Source organism: Lacerta agilis, chromosome 4, assembly GCF_009819535.1.
Source record: "Lacerta agilis isolate rLacAgi1 chromosome 4, rLacAgi1.pri, whole genome shotgun sequence".
Classification (NCBI taxonomy): Eukaryota; Metazoa; Chordata; class Lepidosauria; order Squamata; family Lacertidae; genus Lacerta; species Lacerta agilis.
Genome location: NC_046315.1, coordinates 47781812 through 47804972, shown reverse-complemented (window position 1 = coordinate 47804972; position 23161 = coordinate 47781812).

Sequence of the window (23161 nt, the reverse complement as noted above, 5' to 3'; positions counted from 1 at the left end):
TAAAAACCCTTTCAGCTGCATGTGTTCATATCTCTATTTCAAGTACTGAACATTTTCTAACTTAATAAATTCTTATAATTTAAATGAAGGCTTATCAGAAAATTGAACCTTGTTTAAGACTTGAGTTGCACACACTCACAGATACCCTTATCCAGAGATCCATTGCAGATATGCAAGCTCTAGTGTGCAATTGAAATGTCCCTGTCCACCCAGTCTTGCTACCGGTGTCACAATGATTGCTTCTATGTGATTCTGAGTAAGATGTTTACCTTCTCACATGGTTAGGATGGACTGAGTAGTTACCTAACATGTTGGTGCTTATTGGGGCTCACACAGATATACAATCCATCCTAAATATGGTGCCTTTTAGATGTAATAGTACCAGTGTCAGTGCCACTTTCCCATGCATTCATTTCTGTAACATTTAAAATCCCACTACCATTATGGATGATGACAGTTGCATGGCACTTTCTGTTCAGTTTTCACTTGGTCAAGATCAGGGACAATAATTGGAAGGTGGGGAAGCCTTCTAAGATTACAGTCAAGCTGTGGGTTGAACCCATGCCAAAACTTCAATAGTTTTTAAAGTGTCATCACATGGATAGAAGATGCACATGGCACCCTACGTGTGGGAGCAACCATGGCGGTGGTTGGCAACCACCATACCATTCAGCATTAAACATAAGGATGACTCCAGTAAGATAATAAGTTAAGATCTCTGAGTGCTGTTCTATACAAATCTGTATAGTCTCATTCAGTAGTCCCATAGTATAATTCAATAGCCCTGTGAGTATAGCTTCAGAAAAGTTTCATGGATGCAAACATCCTTTTTATTTTGTTTTGTTAGTGAAAGCAAAATGAAGCATTACCTCAGAACACCATACATGAAATAGATGTCAACTCCCTTGAATTCACGTTTCCTTCCCATAAAACAAATAAAAACAAAAATGGCTGCTGGCCTTTGATGGTGGTATCTCCCAGCATTGTGGTTCTCCATGATTACCTTAATACATAGAATGTGATAAACCTTAGTTTATATTTTGTAGTGGTTAAAGGATGTATTATTGGTGATAACACACTCGAGGATTTTGTCTACTTGAGTTCCACCATAACCAGCAAGCTCACCATCAATGCTGAGCTGGACAAGCATATTGACAAGGCAGCTACCACAGTGTCTCGCCTCTCCAAAAGGGTATGGGAAAATGTGATGTTAACATCCATTACCAAGATGAAGGGCTACTAGGCTTGCATATTGAACATGCTGCTTTATGGAAGTGATCAATGGGCAATGTACAACCACTAGGAGCAACATCTCAACACCTTCCACATGCACTGTTTAAGGAAGTTTTTGGGCATCACATAGCAGGATAGAGTTTTAAACAAAGATGTGTTCTCCCAAGCCCACATTCCCAGCAGATTCCTGTATCAGTGTCGTCTATGCTGTCTTGGTTATGTCTACAGAATGGAATATGGGAAGATCCCCAAGGATATGCTCTAAGGGGACAGACATATGCCCAAAACAGTAAAAGGGATGTAATAAAACTATTTCAAACTTAGAAATATGCTGATGCTAAGCTGTCATTACAACAATCAGCAAAATTTCTCTATGTCCTCATGGTTGCATATTGTATAAAGGAAGATATTTGAGTTATGAACTTAGCAATATAAATATTTTTGAGTTCAAAATCCCAGCCAGAATAAGGCTTGGTATATACAGGTATTCTGTAAATTCCACCTGTAAGCTTCTTTCAAGACTTCCAATACCTCTGCCATTCACCTAAGATATATCTCAGGAATGGAGTATCTGCTTCTTCTATCATTTAGATCTTCCGACTTTGTGCTAACACCTTACATGTTGTAGAATGCCTTTGGACAATTTATCATTTTATTTGCTCCCCATAGATTAAGAGGCAAGTTTTGACCTTGAAGAACAGTGCTGACATTGTTGCCAGTGTCACAGGAACAGGCTTGCCAGCATGTTTGTACAAAAGTGAATCCTGAAATCCAATACCTAAGTTAAATCAGCACCGGCTTTGACAAAGCACACTCTCCTTTATCACTAGCTGACAACCCTTATTGGAGCTCAGGCAATGCTAACAATTCACAGTGAATAGACAGAGGGCAAGGTGATGAAGATGTATAGACATGCCTCATTATTATTTAAATTTCTGGAGAGCTCCATTACATTTTTTTTTAAAAGTGCATTATTAAAATGTGTTTACCAGTGGTAGTAATCCATAAGGAAGGTATAACATTTAAGATAGTGTTCTTCAACCTTGGATCCCCAAATATTGTTGGAGTGTAACTCCCATTGGCCAATTTAGCCAAAGGTCAGGAATGAAAGTTGTAGTCCAACAACATCTAGTTGTCCAAGGTGGAAGCACATAACTTTAAGAGATCTTGCACTCTTGTGTTGGCCAACCCACAAAGCATCTACCTGTCAGCCAATGACCAGCATATGTGCTTACTTTTGTTGACAGACAACAAAAGAAAATTAACATGTGACACCTGCCACATGACACACTGCCAAGGGACAGCACTTGGAAAAGCCTGTGATATTTAAATTGAGGAGATATAATACCAACTCTTTTAATATAAAACAGATTATGGAGGGAAAAAACCATGCAGCACATTGCTGCTTGTACTGCAGAACTAAAACTGAACTGCACACTGGCATGGCACACTGTTCATCCAGTATAAGATAGCATAGTGTTTGTTTGTTTGCCAGATTTATATACCACCCTTCATCATAAGATCTCAGGGCAGTTCACAGTGTTGATGTGATTGCCTCGGCGATGGGCCATTGAGAGCAAAGGAAAGGGGGCTCTGTACCAGATGGTAAATGGGTGGGGGCCCTTCTCCAGATCTTAGATAGTTAGAAGGACAAAGCCTGAGTTAGAGGTAAAAAATTGCTGGGAGGTGACCTAGAGGGAAAGCTGCAGGACGGAAAGCCAGAGAGGCAGAGTATGATGATGTTTGAATCTAAGGCTGTGGCTTTGGGAGAAAAGAATACCCTTTGAGGATGTTAATGCTGCGAACCCTCCATCGTAGACTCAGGTTGTACATATGTGTAAATAAACCATATATCACAAAGGCACCTCAGTTCCTTCTGTGCCTCATTTCCAAAGGAAACACAAAGCCTGGGTAAGCTCCTGGAATTTTGCACCACTCAGAGACTGGGATGGCATGCAACAATAAGTTACAGCTTGCATCAGTTCCTGGGAGCCATTAAGTCAATTAGATCTCCAAATATTCTCACTAAGGGTGGTATCTTAAAACTGTTAAGAGAAACTTAGTCTGATTCTGTGGAAGAGTGAAATGTCAAGAGGCTCATGCATGAAAGTCCCTCCACAAATAGATAAATGAACAAATAACTAAGTAAGTAAAGTCCTGTACATAAAAAAAACTATATGACAGTAAGAAGGGATCTTTCATATGAAAGAATTTTCAACCATGCAAGACCATCACTTGCAGTGTGATGTGGCATCATCTGTAAATAGGCTTATCACCTCATCTGTTGTTTTTATTTTATGACATGTAGCTCTGAGCTCTGCAGAGATCTGGACATTGTGATTTGCTCCTGGTCTTTCTGGTCCAAAAAGCAGGACTAAAAAAATCTATTTAATGGCTTGCTTGGCTTGCTGTATGATCCATGTGAAGGTTAACAAGAAATATAGAATAATACAGCTGTTGGTGCCAGGTGGAAGTTGCTCACCGCTGAAGAAAAGAGGTTAAAAAAAAGAAGAGCACTGCTTTTGGACTGGCAACTGAATTAACACCCACATTTCTTGTGCAGCATAGTCAAAACTGTCATATTGTGGGATAATATCTGTAGTAAAATCACCACTAAAAACTGTACTAAAATGGCTTTCAAGCTTCATTTTTAAAACAACAACAACAACAACATGGACACAAAGAACGTTTTCTAAATTGCACATGAACGTAAGTACCAGCTAACAAGCCATATTTCTGCCATCAGTACTTTTCTGGATTTATGTCTCATGCAGTTAAGACAGAAGATGGCAGTCTGTGTTCAGTGTGAATCATAGACTGAATATTTCACTTCAAAAGTGTAGTGAGTTTTTCTGTCTATTAAGGAAGACTATATGCAAATAGCAATATAGTAAATCTTCTGTAAGCATGTCATTTCTGCATTAGCAGCAATGTAATAAAACAGGAACCATGTTTTGCATTATTAAAACATCAAATGAATCAGATTATGCAGCACTAATGACTGCATCATTGAGCTAAGCTGCCTCATGTTTTGTGCAATGTTTATGTTATTTTTTTAAAAAGGATTTTCAGAAGGGTAAAAAGTTTACTGTGCAACAAAATACAACAACAGATTGTTCTATTCAGCAGATCTGATATCGCCTGACAGCAACAACATCTCTCACTTATGCAAATTGAGCCCAGTGAAAACTTTTTAAGAAACCAAGGTGTTTGCTAGAGGAGTAAAAAACCAAAACCAATCTGCCCAAACCAGCAGTAAATGATCATGCAGCTGAATGAATAATGTGTGATTTATAAAAGTCAGCATCTGTGGCATAATATTCATGTCATGATCATGTCTGAAGTGTCTAAGGTACCCATGTGCACTAAGGATTCAGGTTGTTGATCTCGGTTCACAATTTCAAATGTTGCTGCAATGGATGCTGCAGAGTACATGATATGAGCATTCCTCTCTCTTTGGCTCCCATGAATTATTTTGAGCCAAGATGGGGGCAGCCAGGGATGGGAACATTGTCAGTTTTGGTTTCTCACCCCCCCAAAAAGTTCAATTATCATCATTTCTGCATCATTTTGCATTTAATGTCAACACACAAATCTGTTAGCATTTTCGTAAGCACTCCCCCCTAATACATTCATTTTTGTATGCAATGTTGCCTACTGTTGCAAGCCATTTCCCCAGCATTGTGCATTTTTTGTTATTTTCACCTACACTTTATGCACACTTTCCTCTAATGTGCACATTATTTGGCTAGAGAACTGCATTGCAAATTTCAGAGAAGTGCACATTTCAATAGGATAGCTGAGTTTTGGTTTGCATATATATTTATTTAAAAGTTGAAGTTTAGTAAGTACACATTCAAATGCTTACCAACTCAAATTTCTCCCCATTCCTAATGGTAGCAGAACAATGTGACAATTTGGCCAATATTTATTTCATACATCTCTCTCCATATATCCACCCTTGATTGGAATATTGCTGGGGGAAGTAACCAAAGTTTTAGGGAAATCGGACAGGATGGTATTCAACTAGATTTTATTCAGCGCAGACTCACTGAAATCAGTGAACTTAACTTAGTTGTGTTCATTAATTTCAGTGAGTTTCCTCTGAGTAAAGCTCCATTGAATGCCACCCAACTGGTATCCAATGAAGTGCTTCCACTAGCATGACTTCCACTTGCACAATGGAACTTCCACCCTGTCTCCTTTCTTTACACCCTCCTAAAATCTGCTCTGGGTGGTTGAGGGAGGCCTCCAAAACTGATCTAGGGAGCACATGGGGAGAAGTGAGCAAGGAAAAATTCTACTGTATAGTTCAAACTTCCTTGTGTTAACAGAACTACTCGGTTGGACACTGCCTTTCATCTTTGTTCCTCCTGTTAACATGATGGAAATTCGTGATTCAAGTAGGGATACTTGAGGCACTTGGTGGGTCTGAATTCCAAACCAGACGTTTCTGACCTAAACAATCAATCAAGGTGGATTAGAATAAGGTCTGCTCTAGAATCCACGGTCAGGTTCCCACGCTCAGAGATAGGCGGCAGGATGGAAGTAGAGGAGGGAGGCGTGGGTTTCGTATTCCGCGCCTGTTTTGCTGGGCGAAGAGCAGGAAGTCCTCATTCCAGGGATCTGCAGACGATTGAGATGGACTTTTTTTTTTAGCTTCACTGTATATAGCTGTGCACAATAAAGAACTTAGTTTTAGAAGTTCTGCGTTTGGCTTTTACTCATGAGCAACCACTGAATGTCCTTACACCTTTTAAGTTGAATTACTGAAAGAAATGAACCTTTCCACGATAGTCTAATTTTTCGAGTTTCACTTGTATATGTTTGGAGTGTGTCTAAGATAGAGTATATTTTAAACCCTTAGAAGACCCCAAATATAATTTAGAATCTGTTTCTATATAGCCTATCTTTCTGCACATGTATATCCAAGGTCTAATAAAGGCAGATTATCTTTAAAAAGAAAAGCAAATTAAATAAATAACATTCTTTAACACAGTACAATCAACCAAAGGAATGTTTTTGTAACCCCCAAATATTTCTGGGCAATAGACGCTGGTTGGTTCACAGGACTTCACTGCAAGAAGTTCCTCGGCACCTCCCCTTAGTTCCCACCTCTCACGCTGAATAAGGGGGTTTGTGCATCAGGATTTCCCCAGGACATCTAAGAGAGAGAAAAAAACCCACTCTCTTATAATTCTGTTGAATAATTTGTTAGGACTTCTTTGCCCATACATTCTGAAAACATTTATCCCAGTCTTCATTCTTCTTGATTAATGATTCCTTTCTACTCCTTTCTGCTTTTTCATCTGCTTGACAGACCTCCCATAATATTTAAATGGCAAGGTATTAAGTTACAGATCTTCCTTTGTGAGAAAGATGGCTAGACTACTAATACAACTCAGATTTGCTCAGGGAAATCTGTCAAGTTGTTACTGTGTTCAGTGCTAAGTGATTTCTTTTTTTCCTTTTGAAATCAACCAGTCTATTTAATGCCAAACAACTGTATGACTAACTAGTTCAGGCGCAAGATAAACCAGATTTCATGGGCTCCTGTTTCGCATGTGTGGCTGGGTATGGGCCTAGCAAATGCCCTGCTTTCCTGTAGGATAGAATTAGGATGGTTGCTATGGAGGAACCTGTGTGATCTCCCCGTTTTCCTTTCTTGCTCTTGAGATAAGCCTACGCCTTTCATGCTTATACTTTTATGATTCTAAAGCAGTACTGCCTGTAGTGAGAACATTTGGTTGCTACGTGGTCAACCTAGCAAACAATGAGATCCCAGGTGCCATGCACCTCTCTTCCCTCTATCCAAAAGAATGTAAGCTATGCCTTACATGATGCATTGAAGGAAAACAGAATTGCCTCCATCAGTAACTGTACAGGAATGGATGTGGAAATAAATTTATTTTTGTTTGCTTAATTGTATAGCCTACAACTGGAGGCTTTTTCTGTGCAGCCCTTCACAATTAAGGCGGGTTTAAGAGCTCTGACATTTGGAAATACATGCATTAATCTCAGATATTTTAACGTTTACTTTGGCTCTCTGGTTCCCTACAGGAACTTGTGGCTCTCTAAGGGCCTGCCACAACCCCTGTTTGCATACGGTAGGTAAACAAGCTAAGACATTGACCTTACAAACAACATTCCCACTTGGGTCCCGATATATGAGAATGAGGTGGGCACAACTTCAGGGTAGAAGCAGAGCTGTCCTTTGCACTGGGCAAGTAAATGAGAAATCTCTCTAGAAGGCTGAACCTGCATTGTCCATTTGCGCCTGTACCAATGTCTCTATGACCTAGGCGATGGGCGAGTGGTGGCTTTAAGTCATACTGAGAGGCAGATTCTTCCTGAGAGGACACATTAAGAGCTGACTCCAGCAGCACTAGAGGGAGTGCTGGGATTGGAGCTGAGGCTGGCATGGAAACCATGGGTAAAGTTGAACCTGGGTGTCATTGGAACGGACAGAGCAATAACACTGGGGGGCTGTGTTGCTGGGACCTTCACTGACTTCCTCCTGAGATGACTCATCAAGATCCTGATGCAGCCCATAGCAACCCACTGAGCACCTCCAGCTCCCAACCCCCGTCCATTATGGAAGAGAAGAGGGAAGCCATATGATATATTGAACAGTAGAGCACTTTGCTCAATAGAGGCTGCATATTATATCCTACAATCACAAGCAAGTTTTCCTTGGTCTTTATTTGTGCAACTTTCTATCTGATAACATTTGATTAAGCTTTTTGATTGTTCTCTTCTTGCCTTTACCTGATTATACCTTAATGTTCGTTCTTTGCTTCACTATTTACTTTGGATATGTGTTTCAAAGGTAAGGTTTGGGCAAAATATCCAGTAAAAATGATGCAGAGCTCTATAAAAAGCCTTGTGTGGAAGAAAGCCTCTATAAAAATGTAATGTGTGGCCCAGGGAGCTGATTATTGTGAAAAACTATACTCAATGCTAAATGATCTATGATTAAAACTATATGCACTTTTTCTTTCTTTTTACAAATGTTCTCTGCATTATTATTTCTAACCTGCTCATTGTAATGAATTAACCTTTTTGCTGGGCCTACGCATACAGTTCTTCTTCAAGCACCTTCTTAGCCAAGAAAGGACCTCACCATGATCACAAATGCCCAATTTATATTTCTTTATAAGATTTACAAGCTGCATGATCTACAAGCTACAAGCTCTACAAGTGTTGTACAAATAAAATTGCAAATAAGGCACAACCAAAACCCACCATCAATTGGAAACCAATACACATAAAACCAAATGCAGTAGGCAACTGCGCCTTTTGTCTAGGTAGGCTTGCTGAAACAAAAAAAGTTTTTAGCAGGTGTCTTAAAATAATGTAGTCAGGACCCCTGCCTCATGTCAGTAGCAAGTTCAAGTGCTGCCACACTAAAGCCTTGAGTCGTCACAAAAGCAGAATGGGCATTATGGCACTTGGAAAAGGGCGCGAAGGGCAAGCCACTCCCATTACATATCAGTGTCTTTTGTCTTTTCAGCCCCTATTGGAGACTTTCCTTTATCAACATACCTTTTCAGTAGAGACATTTTAATCACAAACTGCTTGTATTAGACTCAGAATTGGTTTATATGTGAAATCATCTTAATTGTTTTTCTATGACAATGTTTTAATTGATTTTGCATGTGAAATTGTGTGTGTGTGTGTGTGTGTGTGTGTATATATATATATATATATATATATATATATATATATATATATATATATATATATACTGCTGGTGGTTTTATTGTCAAATTGCTTAGAGGTCTTTTATAAGAAGCAATTCATCAGTGGAATGAACTAATGCATAAATAAGTAAACACCCTCTTACCTTCTCCTGACAACATGAGTTGCTTGAAGTTTACCATAGGCAAATTTTTGTCACATTTGTCATATCTCTCAACATATACTTCCCTGCCAGTGCTCAAAAGTTTCCCTTTGTTTAAAGTGTGTTGCTGGGATCCCAAATAGTCTCTTGGAGTTTGGGGCACTGTTTGAGCAGGTGTAACTGGATATTTTGAGCATTTTCACCCTTATCCGAAGGCAAACTTTTTGAGTGTGGCATGAACACCTAATAAAATAAATTGAGAGCCTCTGTATCACGGCCCAACAGCATCCAATTAGTCACTGGATGTCCGTGTCATAGCAAAGGGCTTTGATTTAAGGTTGGCTGAAATCAGAAGGCAGGCTGCTTAAACATCTGTCAGAAATCTTGCGATTCATGAAGGGATGATCCCTTGACAAATGTGCTTGCCAGTGCAGGAAATTCAGATGCCAGGCTGTGAGATCAACACCCAAACCTTGCAACAGATAGATAGAAGGTGATACTCTTCCTGCCTTTTCTCCTTGTTATACTTGTTAGGAGCACCATTCCTGGCTTTCTTAACCGCATTATTTAATCACACCTGCTTTTTTCTCCAGCATTGTCAAATCTCAATGAGCTTTAAGCATTTGTGACATTTGCAAAGCTCCCTGGGTGGGTGTTGACACAAAAGCTTTGCAGAACACGCTAAGAGAGCACTCATAGGAGGCAGTCACTAGGGAGTTGCAAATGCTTACCTGATTTCATCTGCTGCTGCTTCACAAAAATGTGTACCTTTAGAAATTGGTTTTTATTTACCATTTTCTGTGGTTTCATTAGGTGCTTAATTCTGTCAAACAGCACCTGCTTTTAATTCATTTTTAACTACCTACTATATTTCAATGTTCCAGATTATTATTTTTTACAACACTTCAATCATGCAATTGTGTTTTGCTACAATAAAACAGGTAGCCAACAAGGTGCTTTCCAGCCGCTGTTCAACTACAGCTCCCATCAGCCCCAGCCAGCATGGCCAATGATTAGGCGTGATGGGAGGTGTAGTCCAGCATCCAAAAGGCACCAGAGCTGGGTACTGCTGTGTTAACGCAAGCAAACAGCATTGAGGTTATTTAGATTTTCTCCCTCAGTTGAACATGTGCAATTCCCATGGCAGATTCCCCACAAAAGTAAATATTTTAATTAAATTAGTGACACTATTAGTTCTTTCCCCTGTGCACATTGTCCTTTGTGCATACAGTTCTGCCCACATGGAGGCAATCCATGTGGGCAGGGGTGAAAAACCTGTAACCCTCCATCATTTTTAAAACATATATATTTTTATTAAATATTTATTAGTTTACAAAAATACATGCATTGTCTCTTTTTTTCAAGTTGTGTTTTCTACAGATCAGTTTCATTTGTTGTGAGACATCAGTGACCATTGAGCATGCTGGCAGGGGCTAATGGGAGTTGAAATCCAACAGCATTGGGGGGGTCATAGGGACCCCATTTCTTCCTTCCTCTCCCAAGCGCTGATCTTGGCAGACTCTCATGGTGTCTTAGATTATTTATTTATTTATTTATTTTATTACATAGCAATGTGCTTAATAACATGAAGCGATCACAGATTTGAAGCAAGCTGATTTTATTTGACAAGTTTTACATTGCATGATTTATCTTATTTCCCATAATTGCATTGTTTTTTGCTTTTGCTTTTTTTCACATTACAAGGACCTGAAACCTTCCACCTCCAGCCACTGACACCTTTCAGCTACTGAGAGCTGGGCACTGTCTAAACACATTCAAGCATGTTTTCCTTGTGATGGTATCGTTGGTGAATGTGTTGTGCAAATGGGACAGTAGTGGTGAAACTTTAGCACATAGTAGACCCAACACAACCCAAAATATTTATGGGATGGAGGGTGTGGCCTTTTGCCGCCGAAGAGTAATTTAGGTTGCAGTCCTCTACACACATAAACGGGCGTAAGTTCCCATTGAACCTAATGGAAGTCACTTCTGAGCAGAACTGTATAGGAGATTGTGCTATCAGTTTTTAGCCTTTGGTTAAATAGCAGCTTTCTGATTACAAAGAGAGCAGGGGTGCTAACTTGAATAAAAAAATTGAGGGGGCCCAGGTAAGTCCCACCCCACATAATTGATCACATGATGCACACACACTATTTGAATGAGAATCCCAACCAACATTATGGGGGCCAGGCCCCCTCAAATATTTTATTGTGGGGGCTGAAGCCCCCATGGCCCCTAGGAGTTGGCTCCTATGAAAGGGAGGGCACATTGGGTGTGTTTTTCTGACCATAGTGTTGGCTACAAGTGACTAATTAAAAATGTATGTAAATTAAGATAATGGGGAATAATTAGTGTGCACTTTCCACAATTTCATCTTCCAAAATGATTTCTTTAAAAAGGAAAAGGAAAAGATAGCAGAGAGATTCCAAGCTCAGCAAATTAGATGGCACTTAGTTTCAAGGAGGGTGTGCAATTAGCAGCTGGCAAGGAGGGAAAAAAGCTGACATCCTGGGTTTCTTTTTAAAACTGGGCACAATTTTGCATGACTGGAGGGATAGCATTCCTGGACTTGCATAACTCAAGCTAAAGTGGGCTTACTGTGCTATTGAGCCAATCCTTTAATATTAATCTGATTCACAGCATTCTTATTCTTTGCAACTTTTTTTTTTTGCATCAAAATTGCTCCCTCCCTCTAACTGTAACTCCACCGCTGAAGGGAAATATATGGGTGTCTTCCGTGGGTGGAAAAACAACTTTGTGAGGAAGAGTGGGGAGACAGGATTTGGAGGGGAAATAGCTGGGAGGTTTTAACAGCATCCTGCCATTCTTCTCTTCCCATTTGTAACAGCTCTTCATTTATTTGAAAAGTATATTGGGTTTGGGATAGAGTGTTCTCCTTCATGGAGAGCACATGTTGCAGTTGGGTCTAGCAAGACATCCTTCTGTTGCTAGGCGGATTTGACGGGATGGCCACAAATGTGATTGGGCTCTTCTGGTTGTTGGGGAAATTTTGATGTTGCCAATTTTGACTGACATTCCCTGCACGCAGCACTGAGCTTCCTCTTTTCGCTTTTCGCATTGACCTTGCTATGCCTGTCATGTGGTTGTCTGCTTTTGGGGCAGGGGCCTGGTAGGAATTTTGTCCATTTGGCTGATTGGCTGGTACCATTTGGTTTTTGCCAACTGCGTAGCAAATCGTCACAACTTGTAAGGTTGCGGTTGTAAGGTTGCGGCATTGGTTAAATTTGGTTTGTGGAGGGGTATGGATTGGCTGTGCCTGCCCCTCCAATGCTGCTGCTGCAAGGGTATTCCATTAAAGGAATCCAGGGGCTCACCATGCTCTTGTCCGAACCCCTGTCAAGGGGCTAGTGCCGTGTAAGAGCCCCTGGAAGCATTTGGGGGAGAGGTGAGGGCCTGGAACCCAGCTCTATTCTCTCCCCAAAATGTTTTCCCTTACTGACTTTCGCATGCTTGCGGATGTCAGTTCTGTCCCTGAGCGGGGACAGATAGTCGCAACCAATGCCAAAGCAAACACTTACATTTTGTATTTAATAAAGTTGTGGCCAAAAAATTATGCCAAAAAACTTTAAACAAAATTCTGTGTGAAGTGTGATTTATTTCAAGGGTGGCTTGGGGACCTCAACACGCAAACTTGCATTCACCATACAATGTCTGCTTTGGTCTCCAAACCCAGAATTGTGGATTATTTCGAAAAGCATCCATGTGAATTATTTTATTGATTCATTGAATTTATACCTCACACTTCCTCCAAAAGGACCCCAGGACAGCAATTATGCTTCCTCGAGGAAGCCCTATAGCACCTTGGATGAGGAGAGGAGTGAAATATTATAATATGGAGCTCTTAAAAGTAAGGTACTCCTATTTAAGTATTGCAACTGTACAAAATAATATTTCACATGATTTCAACTATTGTTTCAGGCTTTGCTCATTTGCTGTATTATCTATAAATATAAACCAGCATGGGATTTGTGCCATCTCTGCTATATTGTCTGCAAAATTCCTGTATATGAGACTCTAGCGACTAGAGGATGTCATTTGGGCTGTCAAACAATCACTGAATCAGCTATGACCCTCTCCTGTTAATACTAGGCTTTCCCCTCTTCTTAAGGTGCAATGTCTCGAACTTATTGTTACCTAAGGATTTGCTGCTATTGTGAGTGAAAAATTCCAGTTCATCTCACAGCTTGACAAGATCATGTACTGTGTAATATACAGCTCTAGCTCAGATATTTCAGAAGGTGAATAATTACTTGTTTTGGTTGATTTTTTTTAAAGACAGAGGTCAGCTGGAGGGAAAACAATTGGTTGGCTCCAGACTTTGGTTCATTGGTGGCTTGAAAGGCAGCAAGATAAAAAATTTTTTTGCTGCATTTCAAGAAGAAGAAGAAGAAGAAGAGTTTGGATTTGATACCCCGCTTTTCACTACCCGAAGGAGTCTCAAAGCGGCTAACATTCTCCTTTCCCTTCCTCCCCCACAACAAACACTCTGTGAGGTGAGTGGGGCTGAGAGACTTCAGAGAAGTGTGACTAGCCCAAGGTCACCCAGCAGCTGCATGTGGAGGAGCGGAGACACGAACCCGGTTCCCCAGATAACGAGTCTACCGCTCTTAACCACTACACCACACTGGCTCTCAAGTCACATTCGCACTTTCTGTACACACAGGGGCAGGGGTGTCTTCATCTGATGCACAGTACCTGATTTGTTTCCCTGCATCTGGATCCCCCCCCCCAGCCCCTACCCCCCTGATTCAATGAAGATGTCATCTGGGCATAAGCTGTCATCTGTAAGAATAGCTGTCTGCAATGTATACACCTCAGCTTAACAGCAGCTTATGCTTTCAAATTGGATGGAAGCTGACTTGAAGGAACTCACAGAACTTCTCAAGAAACTACAGAATGGATATGGATTATAGCCAGCATAATGTGTACTCAGGTTGAAACACCAGTGGTAGGAGAGCATGGGAGAGTAAACAATAGTTTGAACACAGCATTAGAGTAGTGAATACATTCAAATAAGTGGGACTTATTAGTCAGTGAGTCTGCCTACTTTAAGCATGCCTAAGCATGGATCCAACCCAGTGTAAAGTATGCTATAATAATGAAGCTATGAGGTCATAGTATTTCTCTATCTAGCACAGTATTGACGTGGGTGACACTGTGGTCTACTGAGCCTTTTGGGCTTGCCAATCAGAAGGTTAGTGGCTCGAATCCCTGTGACAGGGTGAGCTCCTGTTGTTCTGTCCCAGTTCCTGCCAACCTAGCAGTTCAAAAGTATACCTGTGAACAGAGCCGTCTCATCATAGGGGCTGGGTGGCGCGCCGTGCCAGGGCGCTGGGCCCCCCAGGGGTACCCCTGCGAGCCAGCCGGCATACCAGGCGCCCCCTCCCCAACCCACCCCCGCCCCCACCCTGCGAAGGGTGCGCAAAGCCCCGCGCCGCTCCAGCGCCACGCCCCTCATCCCCTTTAAGACGGCCCTGCCTGTGAAAGTCGATAAAAAGGTACCGCTGCGGCGGGAAGATAAACAGTGTTTCCATGCACTCTGGTTTCCATCATGGTGTTCCATTGTGCCAGAAGTGCTTTAGTCATTCTGGCCACATGACCTGGAAAGCTGTGGACAAACACTGACTCCCTTGGCCTGAAAGTGAGATGAGTGCCACATCCCAAAGTCACCTTTGACTGGACTTAACCACCCAAGGGTACTTTACCTTTTTTAACATTTTACCTGTTAATACTGACCGGCAACAACCTCCAGGGTTCCTGGTAGAGGCCTTTCCCTTCACCTGATAAGGGATTCTTTTTATTGGAGAAACCAGGGACTGAACCTGTGACCTCATAAGCAAGTAAAGCATGTATTCTGCTGCTGAGTTATGATCTATTCCCTCCAGTATTTGCTAACAACGTGTGCAATAGACTAGATATTCTATGAATGCACATGCAATGTTGTTATATATACAAAAGAACTTTAGCTCCTGAGGACTGGCAAACAACCTAAGAGAAACTTGTGGAAAAGCACAGATTTAGATACTTGTCACCTCCATTCGGTTTAGGTGGGGAAGGAAAGTCTGCCCTCAAATATGCAACACAAAGGTGGATAGCTTAGAGGCTTTTCACAGAAGCTCAGAGGTGTCAAATTTTGTCGTACTCACTACCAGGAAGATACCAGGGTGATTGTAAAATCTGCTAGTAAACAGGTAGACAAGGCTGGCATCTGTGGTGGATTTGTGGGGTCAGGAGTCATCACAAACCTTTTAAGAATAGTGAAACATGTATTTAAAAAAGTTTAAGAAGGTCAAATGCATCGGAAGTCTAAGCCAACCAAGGAATTGGAATGCTTGGATGTTATGATCAAATTGACAGGCAAGTACAATGACCTTAGCAGCTGCATTTTGATTGTGCTGAAGAAGGCAATCTGTGTGTGAGTCTGAGAAACCACAAAGGAAATACTGTAGCAGCTGATGGAGCATATAATTACGGGACTGCTTGAATGAAAAATAGAGATGTGGGAATGGGAAGGGAATTGTGGCAAGCAGGGAAATGGCATTGTTTCATTTATTTTTAAAATTTTAAAGGCAGTTCCTGGGCTCCATCTCTTTATCAAGTGTGGCTTATTAAGTGTGGCTATGCAGATGGGTGTGGACTTGATTCTCAGTGGTACGCAGTGGCAGCTTCTTGGTGAATTTGCACAGTGCCTCTTATTGGCCCAAAGAAAAGTGCCATAAAAATCAGTGGGATTCCCTCCCTTTCAGGATGGTGACCATGATTTTCAGCACAGGTGGCTAAGGGCCCCAGTGCCAACACACTAGCAGTTTTTGTCAAGTTGTGAAGAAAGGCTGAGTCTCAGAGGCTGGCTTAGTCCCCACTGGTGGAATTGTAATGTAGAGTCGTTGGTTCCTGGTTGACCAGCTGTCCTTTTGGAAGAAACAGGACCTACCTCTCATGTCTGTGAAAACTTTCCCAGTCATTCCTAGTGACTATATCAATGTGGTGGAAGAAGGGTGTGTGAGCTGGCAAATAAGATTCTCCTTCATTCTAATGGGAATCAGAGACAGAAATTAATTGGTGAGCATTCAGATTGTAAGATCATGGGCAGAATTGTGGACTTGATTGGGAGCATGCTATTGTGTCAAGACTGGAGTCAGACACAGATAATTATATATTCGTTCCCTTATTGCATCTTTGACTGATATGTATATAGATGTACCTGCGGATGATGTTTAATAAAACACAGATCATTGTGTTCTGATTTCAGTTAGACATGGAAATATTTCACAATGTTCTGAACAGTTTATATGCAGATCTCATTTATCTTTCCATAAGTAGCTGAAAACATAATGTCCTGCTTAAAATAACACTGAAAAATGGCAAATATGTATAAATACTGAAAATATTATGAACCTGCAACTTCTGTGTTTTAAGTGTCAGGAATTACAGCTGTCTAATGTTGACATCACAAAGTACACATTTTTGCTGAAGGTACTGGTCTAGCCATGCAGAACTTCTGCATTTAAATATATTATGTAAATTAGGCTTTTTGAAAAACTTGTTTTGTTTTTCTCCACTGAAAATTGGTATTTTACAGACATCGTGTAAATTGCATGGAAAAAAGGACTTCAAAATTTAGTTATTTCTAGAAATATATAAAACAAATTTCTTAAAAAAAACTTGTGCCTGGTTAGATGTAAAATATAATCAAACATTATTTAAATATTGAAAACCTCAAATAAATATAATATCGTTCCTGTGTTGATGGGTTCATTTTAGCTAGCAAACATGTATTTTAATTTTATACTTAAGTTCTTGCCTTAGAGGTTTTGCTATCTAGGAAATGCCTTAGGGATATGTTTTTTGATCACATGCCTTAAACAAGAGCTGAATAGGTTTCCCCAAGTTAATTCTCTGTTAATTTGGTATTCTATTATACCCCAGTAAGTTATTAAATCAGATATGTGGATGCCATTGCAGATGAGTGTCATTGTCACTAATAAGTGGTGAGGCTAATGATTACTTTTTAGTACATGCTGTTATTTGACATATGCTACTCACTTTTCTGAAGTTACCATTCTGGGCATAAAGACATAATGCTTAATGGTCAAGAACAACACAATGTGAGTTCCAATATAAAAATATGTCTTATTTTCTATCAATTAATGGAAGCAGGTAACTCATTAAAATAAACTTTAATTGCAACCCGGTGTAATAATCCACGTCTAATTATTCTAAATTTGTCCCCATCACCCTGTGCATACAACCCAATTCCATTGTGCAAAAGAGTTGAAATCCCCAAATTTGAATACTTGCTTGATACTGAAAGCTCCAATATCTCCATTCATAGAAAGACTCAACTTTTTTTAAAAAGGACACTCCCTAGCTTTTGAAACATTAATCCACTTCATTGTATTGCCTGTAATCTGTGCATTTGGTGGACTACTACTGCACTGCTTGCACATCTTTGTGAAGGCTACAATCATATGCATGATTCTATGAAATAAGTCACAATGAATTCAGTGGGGCTTCTGAATAAATGTGCTCAGGATCATGCGGTTTCCCCAAGTCATGTCTCTACCTTGCATGTTCCAAGGTATCTAATGTGGGGAGATGGAGGCTGCTATCATGGTCTAGAGATATCCCAGACTTTGCTAGGCTACTGTCATATAATGCTTCTAGAACAGGCCCAGAGTCCACCAGAAATATTTTCCACTGATTGAAACTGGATTTCAGCTGGGATTTAGGAAGTGGCACTGAGGTAGAGTGGGTGCAAACTTTGGAATGAGAGTTGAATATAGTAATATTTGATATATTGTATTTAATAGATCACAGGTAACATGCAGCTCTAACGGTATCTTTCAGTGCAAGTTATCATAGTTGTCTTGAACATATTTTGGTTTATCCTAGCTTTTCCGCTTGGGGACCTGGGCAGTATGGTTAAAAAGTGGTGGATTTAGAATGTGATTTAACAAAGATGACTGAAAAGAAAGTTAACCAATTAATATGCTCTCACATACACATGTCCTTTTTGTGGCAAGGCTTTAACACTCGATTGGGAGCCGCCCAGAGTGGCTGGGGAAACTCAGCCAGATGGGTGGGGTATAAATAATAAATTATAATAATAATATTATTATTTATTTCCTCAATGTTAGATTCATCTTCCCATAACGTTAATAAAAGATAATGGCACAGGCTAGCCTATTATTATTTAGTATGATGAAAGGTGGCATATGCACATATTAAATGAATGAATTATTATTCAGAAGTGATTTGTTTGGGCTGCTGTCTCAGAGAATGTGGAAATATAATGTCTTTCATTGTATTATTTCACAGTAACTTTTCAGTTCAGACTTTACTCATAAAACTAATACAATACCAGCTTGGAGATGTCTGTATAATCTCATAAAACTTGGAACAGAGATACTTTGATAACACTGGCAGATAATACTATTATTAACAGAAGTGATAGATACCATTTAAGTAAAGCATGGATGCCACTCATATTTGGTAAAGCATTTAGCCAGTGCACATCAATCACAGAACACTTTCCTCCTACTTTCACTTTTCCGTGAATAACTGTACATAATTATAATGATAGCTTTGAACAGCATCAACTCAGTAAGATAAAAATAACAGGTTTCTAACATGAACCAATTGCTCCATGCACTCTTGTGAAAGGTCAACACAGAATGCTTTTCTCCAGCCACAAGGCATTCTCATTCACTTCAATGGAGGCAACAGTTGGGTCCAACAGTCTTCATGAAAATGTGCTGAGGACGTGGTGTTAAAAACACTGCTATTAATGACATGGAAGTTTATAAAATATGAACTTGGAATGTCTGGAATCATTTTAGCTTAAATGATACATCTATATGAGTTGTTCTTTTCAAATGAAATGGACTAGTCATTACTCATATGACCCAAGTGTGTGTAATCCCCCCCCCCCTTGCAGTACATTTATCAGTAAGTTTATGAAGCTTGGACAGTAATTCATTACGAGGTAAAAACAGTTGTTAGGGCAATTACTTAGAACTTATCTAATTGAAATTATTGTACCACCTGCCGGGGCCCCCAAATTCCATCATAAGAAGAAGTATCACAGCAAACCTTGTACACTCTTCTGATGGCTAGGTTTGCCATAGGCTTAATAAAATTGGAGCCTAGTGGGCAATTATGCCTACCACAATGACCCAGCCAGAATCATATATTCATCACAATAATGAACAAGGTGAAATATATAAAGGGAGAAACATGCTAATCAGAAATATGCAAGTTGAACTCCCCCCCCCCCCCAAGGTAGAGAAGTAATAAGGCACTTAAGGAAACTTCCACCCTTATTACTATTACCAGGGCCTGCCTCTTACTTTTAGTTAGCATTAGGAATGGGGAACTGGTGGCCCTCCAGTTGATGTTGGGCTCCAGATCCCATTAGTCCCAGCCAGCATGGCCAGTGGTCAGAGATGTTGTGAGCTGTAGTCTGGAACCCCATGGAAGGCTACAGGTTCCTCATCCCTGTGACACACATTTAAGAGATGATGGGATGGTGCAAGTGTCTGTTTTGATATTATGCTCGAGCTGGGACACTACTAGGCCTTGTAAACTGTTAAAATTCTCTCTCTTTGTTCTTGAAGGGTAGTTTTGAAGTAACTCTAGGCACATAATAGTTCAACTTGTTCTGCCAGCATTTCAAAAAGGGAAATCAATTTAATGGGAAATACTTGGAAGTCTCTATTTTGGCATTATGCATCTTGCAAAAATCATATCTCTTCTGTGGCACAACATCACACATTAACCATACCTCGCAGACAACCTGCTGATGTTACTTCCATCTGCAAATGAGATTGCAAAGGGCATAATTGTATGATTTAAATCTGCCAATTGATTCTGAAACTCTACTACCAGCATGCGACAAAAGCTATGTGGAGCTAATCTAATCTGCATTATTAGATCAATTACCACCATTCAAGGGACTGCAAAATGTAAGAGTAAGAATGATACTAGTTTTCTCAGTTCAAGGTACCTGTACATGTCAATGATTTATTTATTTTTTTAAGCCCATCTTTTGTTGTTTATGCTCTGGTAAACTGCATTAGATTACCACAATGTGTTGTACATGGGGCTGCCTTTTAAGAGGGTTCAAAAACTACAGATGCTTTTTGTGGCCATATTCTTGATCGGTGCAGAACAGTCTGGACATATAACAACAATTCTGGCATGGCTGCGCTGGCTACCAATGGTAATTGCTGGACTCAATTCAAAGTGCTGGTTTTGACCCATAATAAAGTCTTATTCAGCTGAGAACTCTAATACTTCAAGAACCACCTCTTCCCACATGAACTGGACCCAATGAAGATCATCTGAAGCTCTATGTTCCTCCTCCATGGAAAGTCCAGAGGGTGACAACAAACGAACATACATTTTCAGTGGTGCCTCCTTGCTTGTCGAATGTTTTCCCCATCAGTTGAAGTGATTAAGAGACCTGTAGTTGAGCAGGAACTCAGACTGCACAACAGGATCTGCATGACAATCTGCCGAGGGGCAGGTTTCCTAAAATTAAAAAGCCTATAACAAATGCCTATACAGAACTGCTGGCACAAACCTCTTGGCTTTTTGGGACATTAGTAATACCCAGATAGCTTACAAAAAGCAATACTACCAACAAATAATTTTGCTATGTTGCTATTTATTTCTGCATTGAATTGAAGTATTCATGCTAATATATTTTGAAGGGAATCATATTATTCTTGCCCAGCATTTGCTTTCTAATATTTGCGTTGGAACTTTTTTTTTAAACCCTCTAGTTTATGATTCACAATAAAAAAAAATACTTGGTTGCTACTCTTCCCATCTAGAGGCTTTGTTCTGCCTCAAGTACTTTAAAACCTGTCAAAAGCTTTGTGGGGAAAATAAATGCTATCTGCAGTATTAAAAATGTTATCTCTGTGTGCAAAACATAGCTATAATTTGGCTCATCCTTTGGATAAACTCAGTTGTGCTGCTACACAAATGTATTTCCTGTATATAGTGAAGGTGACATTACTGTGCATTTAATGTATTGGGAAATCATTTTTATCATAGCTTTTTTCTTTACACCATGGTGGTTTTAAAGCATTGAAGTTTCTTCTTCATATACAAAACCAGGTGTTTAAAGAACAGAGCATTTGATTTATTGGCCTTAATTTAAACTGAATCACTCCATTTTACAGATCCAGACACCTGTTCCAACTTATGAAAATAATTGAATCTAACTAAGACCTACTCACTACAATCAATGGACCTACTACAATCAACGGACTTAAGTTAGTCATTATTGAAAAGAACAAAACTATTTGCACTCAGCAAAATAAAAGCACCACATAATTGTAAATATGTGTCCAACATAAATATATATGTATATACAATATTCATTTTTTTAAAAAAATCTCTACTGTGGTTTTCATATGACATGGAACTTACAGAATTACAGAGCATCTGATAAGATGTAGGACTCATGAGATCAATATGTTATGCATTTATGAAATTAAAGGCCTGCAAAAGAGAAGTCTTTCAGTACAGATCAATAATTATGTACTGAAAGGATTATTCCTCCTCCTTTAAAAAAGACTTCAGTAAGCTTCCACTACAGTCAATGTTGTCTGGATTCCACAGCATGGGAAAGTGTTTAAAAAAGTGCCAAAAAAACCCACCCGTTGTTGGTAATTTTGGAAGCCCTCTAGCTAGTTCACTGCACCTTTAAATAAATAAATAAATAAATGCATGGCTTATCTATTCCAGTTTGTAAATATCTTTTGAACTATTAAAGCTGCCCCAAAGTTACAAATGGTTTCGTAACATTTCGCTAACAGAAAGTGTCCTGCCCAGGCTTGTTTATGCAACAGAGACTCCAAGGTTATCATAGTTTTCCAGCTTGATACATGCAGAGATAACAGTTTCAGGCTACAAGAACAGTGGTTTCCTCTACAGTTTTAAGCTGCTTTAGGACATTAAAGAATTATATTTATTGATGCTTATTAAGGACCTTTCAAGAAGTACATTTGACACAAGAGAGAAAACAGTGAAGCAAACAAACAAATCAAAGCACAAACACAAACAACTCAGGTGGATAATGCAAAATATGTGTTATGTACATAGTTGCAAGAAAACAGAGAAGAAGCCTCTGTTTGCCCAGGCCATGTATTTATTTATGGTTATCCAGTTCTAACCTTTATCCTCTGGTTTCCTGAATCTGACACTATAATAGTCCTCAGGATTTTGTGGTTTGGAAGAGGAATTTACGCAGATACCTTATTTGCTCAAAAGGTCTTCATACCCTTCAGTACATTACAATAACAACAAAGAGCTGAAGTCTTTACCAATATATCCGATTAAAATCCTTTTTTTCACATCTTGCTGTAGAAAATGCCACTTTTCAAAATACTGGAGGGGATCCTAGGTCTTCTACCCAAATTGCCAAAACTCAAGCAGAGTCATAAACAAGCATTATTATTACTACTGTCATTAAACAGCAAATTTGCTTGCTGAATGTGTTTCTCCCAAGTTCTGCCATCTGCACTAATGATTCTACACATTACCAGCTCTATTATCATCTTGAAGCACTAAGGAAAGTCATGTTCCATTTGCCGATCAAGGGCAAGTTATGCCCTGAGGATTGGACATGTGTTCATGTTTCTGATTTGTAATTTGTCACTTACACATCTGATTATCCCTGCACCAGAGACTAGCACTTAGTTATGTTTAACTCTTATACCTACATCACTTTTCTCCTTTATGATGATAATTCATCTTTGGCTCAGCACAAATAAATCCTTGAATTATCTTGCTCCCACAGCCATTCATTGTGACAGATTTTATCTGCTAGGGTTTTTTAAAAAAGAAAAAAATCAGTAAGATTACTTGGTCTTATCTTTTCCTGTGGTTTCTTGGAGCTCAATACTGAACCCTCCTGTTCTTTATGTTTGGTAGGAGATAAGTGCTAGTTCATTGAGCATACATACTAATGCCGAATGTTGTACAATTTTAGCCAAGATCTCATCCAATATTTAAAGGATTTCCCCAAACAAATCTCCAGTATAAACTCTC